Below are 10000 nucleotides of genomic sequence, written 5' to 3'. Positions count from 1 at the left end.
AGCACATTTCAGATTGAAATATTTCAGAAACTACTGAAAATACAGCCATGATTTTTGGTGTGTAGATTGATTACAATGTTATCTTCACAAATATGTGTTCAATCAAGTACACTACATTGGGGTGTGCACGTTAAAGATCCCACGATTGACAAAAGGGTCTTTCCTGGCAAAATTGTATAGGCGTAGATAAAAATGTCACTGTTATCCCTGCGCCTTGAATATGTGCGCGATATAAATTGCATAAAAAAATTTTTTTTTAAATTAAAAAAATATATATATATAAATCCCTGCGCTTAGAACTGTACCCACGGAATATGCGCGATATAAGCCTCATATTGATTGATTGATTGAAGTAAGATCTAGAGAATACTACATGGCTTGCTGTGTCGTACCAGATTTACACGAGTTGTTTTTTGACTCACATGCGAAGCAAAAGTGAGTCTATGTACTCACCCGAGTCGTCCGTCCGTCCGTCCCGGCGTCCGCCCGGAAAACTTTAACGTTGGATATTTCTTGGACACTATTAAGTCTATCAACACCTGATGTGGCCTGATGGTGTATGGTTACAAGATCTCAAAAAACATGTGCGGCAACTTGACCTCACTTCAAGTTCAAGGTCACAGGGGCCGTAATTGTTGTCTTAAAAACGGCCATTTTTCACATTTTCTTCTGAAGTTATCGAGAATGGCAACCTTAGCTATGTATGCTATACAGGGCAATGTAAGCCCTATCTTTGGACACCAGTTTGGTTGACCTTGCTTCAAGGTCAAGGTCGCAAGGGTCCTTTAAAGTTGGATTGTATACATATTTTGAAGTGACCTTGACCCTGAACTATGGAAGATAACTGTTTCAAACTTAAAAATTATGTGGGGCACATGTTATGCTTTCATCATGAGACACATTTGGTCGCATATGATCAAGGTCACTTTGACCCTTATGAAATGTGACCAAAATAAGGTAGTGAACCACTAAAAGTGACCATATCTCATGGTAGAAAGAGCCAATAAGCACCATTGTACTTCCTATGTCTTGAATTAACAGCTTTGTGTTGCATGACCTTAGATGACCTTGACCTTGGGTCAAGGTCACATGTATTTTGGTAGGAAAAATGTGTAAAGCAGTTCTTAGTGTATGATGTCATTGCTAGGTTTAGTTATTTGACCTTGACCCTGAAGGTCAAGGTCATGTAAAGGTCAAGGATGTGAGTCGTATGGGCTTTGCCCTTCTTGTTTAAATAGTGAACTGCGAAAGCGAGCTGTTTACTATTTGAAAAAGCAACGAGTGTAAATCTGGTACGACACAGCAAGCCATGTAGTATTCTGTTTATCCTACATTATATACTTCTGTGCCAGATCTAACTAAAAGTCACCGACAGCGATATTGCCTTTGGATCAACCGCTTTAGAACTTCAAACCACTTTACTCAATTTGACATTCATTCCTCCGCCATGACACACACTCTCAAACTAGGACAAAGTAGTTCGCCTTTGTCAACACTGTTAAGTTTAATATTCGAACAATCAAAACCGAGTACCTGCAAAACCGGTAAAATCCGTTGCGTTGATCGCGAGTCATGGCGGAGTATTCGAGCGAAGCAATGGTGACGCACGCTTCGAGACAATTTGTGGAAGAAATCAAACCCATCACTTCAAAATATACCAGATAAAAAGAAAAGCAGTGGCCACAGGATAAAAGAAACCAAAAGGAACAACAACAGCAAAGCATATCCTTCCTCGATAGGATTAGCTTGACCTTCCGGTTTATCCCATGTACTACTAATTTACATAGCTTGACCTTCCGGTTGACCTCATTTACATGATATACACACGTGTGATTTGAACGATTTTTATCTCACGGTTATCTCTCTCACGTATGTGGGATAAATTTACTAACATTGTTCACAGTTCTCTGGGGAAAACTAAATTCTTGCAAAGTGCACAGTCGGATGAGAAGTGACAGTCAAATGCATATATACCCCTTCTTCAAAGTCAGTCAAACAAAGTTGTCAGTCAAGTACTGCTTGAAACAGGTGTACATGGCAGGCAGGTTTGCTGGAGATTCGACTGTGAATGTTCTGCCAGAAGAAGAAAATGGTGCAAGCACAATGTTGTGTCCAAAAACAACCGATGCAGGAATCTGGCAGAAGTCAGCGATAGGTTCTCCTTTTTGTGGAACGATATTAGATCGAGCACCATGCCATTCACAAGTTCTGATGGACGGTCAAGGTCTTCCAGAAGGTCCGGATTGAGCAGGTGGTTTCTTGTGATCCTATGTTTCAGCAAATGAACCCCAACATTCCGGCCCATGATGCAACGCCCTGCGTCGATATCCAAAAATGCTTCTAGTTCTAATCCAGTCTTATTCCCCAGCTTTGTTGCTTCTTTCACTGTTCCCTCAATTTCTGCCTTGATTTCAAGTCCTTGCAGCAAGTTCACTCGAACACTTTGGGGAGAAATGAAACCAGGTCACTCCAATCCCTCCCTGTTTCCAACCGAAGCAGATCCAGCTGCAACAATAGCTTGTTGGTCAGTGGTACCAGCTGAAGTTTGGGTGGTCGACCTCTTCCAGTTGCTGTGAGTGTGAAAGCAGACTTCATTTGCTGGAAGTGAGCATCATCTGTAACACGCACAAACAAAACAAAAATGTAATACTATGTTCATAATATTTTTGTACTGAAACCATGAAGGCTACCAGTAAGTTCGTCACGCGGTAGATTCGTCACCCGTGACGAAATTACTGGCAGGGGTGGGCGGGTGTTAAGCTTAGAGCTTATGCTTTCAGATGTTTGATTTGTGGGAGAGATTCAAGATTCACTGACATTTTTTAGAGAGAGAGAAAGAGAGAGAGAGAGAGAGAAAGAGAGAGAGAGTTGTTATTTTAAAACCCGAGATCTACTCATTGTGCAGTTCTCAACTGAGCAGTTTTCAGACGACACAGTCCGAGCGTTGTTATTTTAAAACCCGAGATCTACTCATTGAGCAGTTCTCAACCCGAGATCTACTCATTGAGCAGTTCTCAAAAGCATGTAGTCTGAGAGAGGGAGCGAGAGAGAGAGAGAGAGAGAGAGAGAGAGAGAGAGACGGACGGACGTACATACACCCATATCCATGACACGCACGCACACACACGCACGTACAAACGCACAAACACTCACACACACCATCGCACACACACCCACACACTGACTAACACCCACACACGCGCGACCAAGAGAGAGAGAGAGGGAGTCCTATGACTTCAACCTCACTGTCAAGGAGGCAGAGAAACTCAATGTGAGGAGAGGGAGGGGTGGAAGGAGGTGAGAGAGAGAGAGAGAGAGAGAGAGAGAGAGAGAGAGAGAGAGAGAGAGAGAGAGAGAGAGAGATAGAGAGAGCCGCGCTCGGACTACTGTGGCGAAGTTACCGGGACCGGTGACGAATCTACCGTGTGATGAACTTACTGGAAGCCACCATGAAGGCCTGTTTACTTTCAGTTTTACTTTTGTCCCAAAACAAAAGTTTGCTTTGTTTTTCTGTCATGTATTTGGTTATTTTTTAACTCGTTTGTAATTTATTATATCACCTTGCTTGTCATGAGAAACAAATTAGTAATCACACAAGTTTGATGGACCATAAACTCTGATTAACTGGGGGGAAAAGGAAGAAGGAATGGAGATGCGCTAGGGTCAGTGCATGTAAGCTACGCTACTCGTTGCTAGGCCTAGTCTTGCACTTCCGGTTTTAGCAAAGGAACAATTATTCCTTTTAATCCTAATTTAATCCTCAAGAAAACAACAACTGAGAAACAAAAACCATCGGAGTAATAATTCAAGATTAGTTTGAAACAAATATATCACATGTACGGCGAAAGGCAAAAAATAACTTCGGTCGTTTATCGAGTACCCCCATTTCAACACCCAATACAAAATGACCCAGCACAAACTACTATCATCAAAATGAAAACTACGCACTCAAAACGCTAAATTCAGCAGAATGGTTCGACAGATCAACTTCTAAACACTAAATGAACAGAAAAACATCAACACTTACCAAGGATGGGTTTGATTTCTTCCACAAATTGTCTCGAAGCGTGCGTCACCATCGCTTCGCTTGAATACTCCGCCATGACTCGCGATCAACGCAACGGATTTTACCGGTTTTGCAGGTCCTCGGTTTTGATTGGCTCGCGCTTCGCGCGCATGAATCTTAAACGGAAACTTCCATATTTGGAGGATTCACAAGAAATCGGACTTTCTAGCGCATCTTTTACGACTACGATCGTTTGAGTTGTTTTTAAGTTACGAAAGGTTAAAGTTGGGCAATTTTTTATTGTCCATGTCTAAAATCCACCATCGATTTAATCTAAAAAATACCCCCCCTAGAAAGAAAAGGGACTCTTTCTTTAGCAGTCGACACTGGTTTCCGATCGTTGAATGAAACTATTTTTAGAAAATACAACGCCGAAAGGGAAACACCACAAAAAGTTGAAGAGCAAGTAGTAATGGCGGTCGCGTCACGGCTGTCCGAAAATCCGGAGAGAGTATTTGTGATTCACGCACACGCATTCAATCCAAGCACATTTTGCAAACAAATGGCATGGGGTAAAAGACAAAGAATCCAACTTCATTTCTGTAGTTTCCATTTTCAATAATATGCCATATATTGAAAGCTGTCGGAAATTGAAAACGTGTTATTTTCAGCACAGATCTCGCTTTCCCGCATGGGACTAGCGTTACTGCCGCTACCTAGACATACGTAAAATAAGTATATCTTTACAATGGCCAAAAGAAAAACTGACCTTAAATCGATCTTTTTTTGATCGTAAGATTTCTATGCGGATCTTTCAAATGTATGTTTGTTTCGATCACGCGGTATCCGTCTGGGGTAATCGATATAAAAACAAAGTAATAAGTCTCAATCTTAGCGTTTGCTTATTTATTTGTCATTACTATATCATTTTGTATGCGGTGACGATGCCCCTAACAGACAGAATTTAAATGAATTGAATTGAATTATAATCTTTTTTTTTTAACTCGATAAATGGGGGGTTTTCCCGCGCAAACTTCATCAGAGAAGAGACAATAACAGGATCGCCGCTTTTGAATTTCCTATTTTCTGTGTAACTTTTTCCACACGTACTTAACTTATTCAGATCTGAGATGCCGATGAGTATGTCACATCGGCTGTTCCCTGAGTCGTAAATGATTAAGTGGACCAATGCTTTGTGGTCTGCTCTTTTGTCGCGGCTTGTGAAAGCCCGGCGGACACTGTCGCGACCAGCTTCCACTTAAATACTAGTGAACGACGAAGAAGAAGAAGAAGTAAATACTTATCAAGAGCCAGATGTTTTTCAGTAAACGCGTGTGATCTTCAAAACTGCGCGTGTTCAACACCTACCCGCCACATTGCGCAATACAGCCATAAACAGAATCCGAATCATCCGATGTTGAGAATGAACGAAACCTTGACATTTATGAGAAAATCAATTTCAATTTGGATGAGAGTGATCAAAATTATGCGAGTCAGCAATCTGTTCTGTCTGTCTGTCTCTCTCTATCTCTCTCTGTCTTTCTCTTTTTTCTCTCTCTCTCTCTCTCTCTCTCTCTCTCTCTCTCTCTCCTTCTCTTTCCCTCTCTGTCTCTCTCTGTCTCTCTGTCTCTGTCTCTGTCTCTCTCTCTCTCTCTCTCTCTCTCTCTCTCTCTCTCTCTCTCTTGCTTTATTTTTTGTAAGTTCTTTTTTGCGCTCGTTTGTGGAAACCTAGGGATTGTTCACTAAGATAAGAACAAAAACATTGAATCTGTGACTATTAGTTTATTTTTAACCCGTGCAGTTTGGTAAAAACGAGTTTCTTTACTATGGCCAAAAGAAAAACTGACCTAAATTCAATCTGTTTTATCATTAGATTTCTATGCGGATCTGTCAAATCTATGATGGTCTCGATCACGCGGTACATGATATATCTTGATCAAGTCGACAGTTTTAACCACATCGTTTATTTGCCGCTCCAATTGAGTTTCCTCAATGTTCTTTCTTTTCCCATGTCACGCATAAGCATGGCCATTGTTTTTGAAGGTCCTTTATCCGTCCGGGGTAATCGATATATAAAAAAAAGAAAGTAATTAATCTCAATCTTAGCGTTTGCTTATTTATTTGTCATTACTATATCATTTTGTATGCAACGACGATTCCCTCAACAGACCAAGCATCGAGTATCGTTGACATTTGTTAAAGATGTGTTTGTGTAATCACTAGATTGATTATACAAGATGCAGCAATAGTACTGGTTTTGGTTTGTTTGTTGTCTACTCTTTTGTCGCGGCTTGTGAAAGCGACACTGTCGCGACCAGCTTCCACTTAATACTTGTCAAGAGCGAGATGTTTTTCAGTAAACGCGTGTGATCTTCAAAGATGCGCGTGTTCAACACCTACCCGCCACATTGCGCAATACAGCCATAAACAGAATCCGAATCATCCGATGTTGAGAATGAACGAAACCTTGACATAAATTTATGAGAAAATGGATGAGAGTGATCAAATTTATGCGAGTCAGCAATCTGTTCTGATCTGTCTGTCTGTCTGTCTGTCTGTCTGTCTGTCTGTCTGTCTGTCTGTCTGTCTGTCTGTCTCTCTCTCTCTCTCTCTCTCTCTCTCTTTCGCGCTCTTTTTTACATTTAGTCAAGTTTTGACTAAAATCTAATGTTTTAACATAGAGGGGGAATCGAAACGAGGGTCGTGGTGTATGTGTGTGCGTGTGTGCGTGCGTGTGTGCGTGTGTGCGTGCGTGTAGAGCGATTCAGACCAAACTACTGGACCGATCTTTATGAAATTTGACATGAGAGTTACTGGGAATGATATCCCCGAACGTTTTTTTTTCCTTTTTTTGATAAATACCTTTGATGACGTTATATCCGGCTTTTTGTAAAAGTTGAGGCGGCACTGTCACGCCCTAGTTTTCCAATCAAATTGATTGAAATTTGGGTCAAGCAATTTTCCACAAAGGCCGGACTTCGGTATTGCATTTCAGCTTGGTGGCTTAAAAATTAATTAATGACTTTGGTCATCAAAAATCTGAAAATTGTAATTTTTTTTATTTTTTTCTAAAACGATTCAAATTTACGTTAATCTTATTCTCCATCATTTGCTGATTCCAAAAACATATAAATATGTTATATTTGGATTAAAAACAAGCTCTGGCAATTAAATATATAAAAATTATTATCAAAATTAAATTTTCGAAATCAATTTAAAAACACTTTCATCTTATTCCTTGTCGGTTCCTGATTCCAAAAACATATAGATATGATATGTTTGGATTAAAAACACGCTCCGAAAGTTAAAACAAAGAGAGGTACAGAAAAGCGTGCTATCCTTCTCAGCGCAACTGCTACCCCGCTCTTGTTGTCAATTTCACTGTCTTTGCCGTGAGCGGTGGACTGACCTTGCTACGAGTATACGGTCTTGCTGCGTTGCATTGCGTTCAGTTTCATTCTGTGAGTTCGACAGCTACTTGACTAAATGTTGTATTTTCGCCTTACGCGACTTGTTGTTTGTTTGCACTTGAAGTTCTTTTTTGCGCTCGTTTGTGGAAACCTAGGGATTGTTCACTAAGATAAGAACAAAAATCTTGAACCTGTGACTATTAGTTGATTATTACCCGTGCAGTTTGTGTAATCAATAGATTGATTATACAAGATGCAGCAATAGTTTTGGTTTTAGTTTGTTTGTTGTTGTTGTTGTTGTTGTTGTTGTTGTTGTTTCAAAACATGCATGGAAAATGATCGTTTTAAATGTTTTGTGTTGTGTTGTTATATTGATGCAAGTGTGCTCGTAGAGGAACTAAGAATTTAAATGAATTGAATTAAATTAAAATCTTTAAACAAAAACTCGATAAATGGGTTTTTCCCGCGCAAGCTTCGGCAGAGAAGAGACAATGACAGGATCGCCGCCTTTGAATTTCCTATTTTCTGTGTAATTTTTTCCACACGTGCTTAACTTATTCAGATCTGAGATGCCGGTGAGTATGTCACATCGGCTGTTCCCTGAGTCGTAAATGATTAAGTGGCCCAATGCCGGCTTGGTGGTCTGCTCTTCTGTCGTGGCTTATGAAAGCGACACTGTCGCGACCAGCTTCCACTTAATACTTGTCAAGAGCGAAATGTTTTTCAATAAACGCGTGTGATCTTCGAAGCTTCGCGTGTTCAACACCTACCCGCCACATTGCGCAATACAGCCATAAACAGAATCCGAATATAACGATAACAGGAGATACTCCGCCCACATTACGGTTATGCTTATACTTAATTGGCTTATTGGCAGTGGTTGGCTTCTTATTGGTCAATCGCAAAGAACTGGGCGGTGCTCAAATCTGTCATTTCTTTTGTTTTCTTTCTTTTTAAATAAACTACACACAAGCAGTTGTCATTGTTGTTTCATTGGAACGAGCTTAGCATTAGTGCAGAGCGTGCGTTGTGACGTGCACTAAAGATTCACGGATGAAAGTGTTTTTTCGTGGTTTGATTGTGACAAGTCATCGATACAAGGTCATTGTCTGCAGTTCAATAGTACTTCTGGGCAGATCATCAAGATTCAACCGGATAACCAAACCGTAAGTATTTTTGTTTGTTTGCGTGTTTCCTTTTTATTTGGTAGGATCTGTGACATTGATTAAACATGTGTAAACTGTTGAGAATTTAAAAAAAACAAGAAAGGTAAATTCGAACGTTTGACTCAAATACGGTCTTCTAAGTGGAAAAAAACCAAATTGTTTATGACAAAATCTTAGCTCAATGAAATGTTCGGTCGCTCGCTAGGAAGGCGAATTAAGCAATTCAGTTTTTGTCACTAATATATTGTCTCTTAACTTAAAAAACCCGTTGGGTCCATATTTTTGTGACTGTAACGTTAACAAACGTTCCAGCATCTTACTTTTCTTGTGTGTTTATTATTCTGAGTTTTGAAACGTTGGCAGTCTTTTTGTTGTTGGATTTAGTTTATGGTAGCCTACTGTTGTTTAGTGTGAAACTTGTTAGTTCTATTTCTTTCCTCATAACTTTAGCACCCCCCCCCCCCCCCCACACACACACATTTTATTTTGCCTTACGCGATTAGAAGTTTTGTTCGCCGCGCTAGAAAGACGGGACCGACAATGCTTAAAATGTGTCAATTACAATCTTAGCTGAATTAATGTGACAAATATGTACAAAAGTAAAATAAAATAAAAATCCTGTCCATTTTTTTTTTAATGATAATGCGTCCGCAATTATTTTGACATGAAGTTATCGAGAAAAAGCTTCCGCGGCTGCACTTGGTTACGGTACTTTAAAATTCGAAATGACGTAATTGGCTTAGCCATCAAGTTATTGCACCAAATTTCGAACCCAAATTAAAGTGTCATTTCATTTAAACTTTATAATCCAGTCACAAGGCCGTTTACTTAACGATCAGGATCGCCGTTTGTCTTGCCAGTCTTGTCTTTCCATTATTGCCCACAATCAGCAGTAGTGATTACTTCGGCACTTGATTTGAGATTCAATTTTACAGGGATAAGACATAACTAGACATAAGATCATCGTTATTGTGCATACAATTAAACAATGGATGGAAAAGTGTGGTCACAAGTTCATCTGCTCTTAAAACAACCAAACAACATATGACAACAGCCTTAAAAAACTAAAATAAGAACAATAAAACAAACAAAAACACGTCAGTGACCGCCGCTCAAATAATTATGGTCGTAAACATGACCTATGAACCTCTGCTGCTATAAGAGGTAGCCTAGCCTACCACTAGAGTTTTCCCTCGTCTGTTGTGGATTTCCCTCGTCTGTTGTGGAACCTGTCAAATGTGACGAGCAACGATAGCAGAAAGGGAGGCTAAGTTTCTATTTGTGTCCCCAGAATAAGTTTCTATTTGGGACAAAGGGAGGCTGCAAGCCGTATTGTTTATATAGCGCAGAGCGACTGGCTGTCCCGACGGCTTTACTATAAATTATGACCTAATTAGCCGATGTAGGTGACCTACATA

At 40.0% G+C, this 10000-nt stretch overlaps 2 protein-coding genes and 1 long non-coding RNA gene across 4 annotated transcripts in view; 1 reads left to right on the top strand and 2 right to left on the bottom strand.

Annotated features, from left to right (window-relative positions):
• LOC138948247 (uncharacterized) overlaps positions 1-4464 on the bottom strand; it is a 5106-nt gene extending 642 nt beyond the window's left edge. Inside the window, exons 1-2 of the long non-coding RNA XR_011449937.1 lie at positions 4028-4464; positions 1-2615 (exon numbers count right to left, since the gene is read on the bottom strand). The exon at positions 1-2615 is cut by the window's left edge and continues 642 nt beyond it. This is a non-coding gene — a long non-coding RNA (uncharacterized lncRNA). The remainder of the gene's footprint in view (positions 2616-4027) is intronic.
• The window catches only part of LOC138948259 (uncharacterized), a 486513-nt gene that overhangs the window by 67166 nt on the left and 409347 nt on the right, over positions 1-10000 (bottom strand). The window lies entirely within an intron of this gene.
• Positions 1-10000, top strand: part of LOC138948250 (protein TonB-like) — a 60420-nt gene that overhangs the window by 37802 nt on the left and 12618 nt on the right. The gene's annotated exons all lie outside the window — the stretch shown is intronic.

The sequence above is a fragment of the Littorina saxatilis genome, linkage group LG15 (assembly GCF_037325665.1).
Source record: "Littorina saxatilis isolate snail1 linkage group LG15, US_GU_Lsax_2.0, whole genome shotgun sequence".
Taxonomy (NCBI): Eukaryota; Metazoa; Mollusca; class Gastropoda; order Littorinimorpha; family Littorinidae; genus Littorina; species Littorina saxatilis.
The sequence above is the reverse complement of the archived record's forward strand: the minus strand, read 5'-3'. Positions and strand labels throughout refer to the sequence as shown.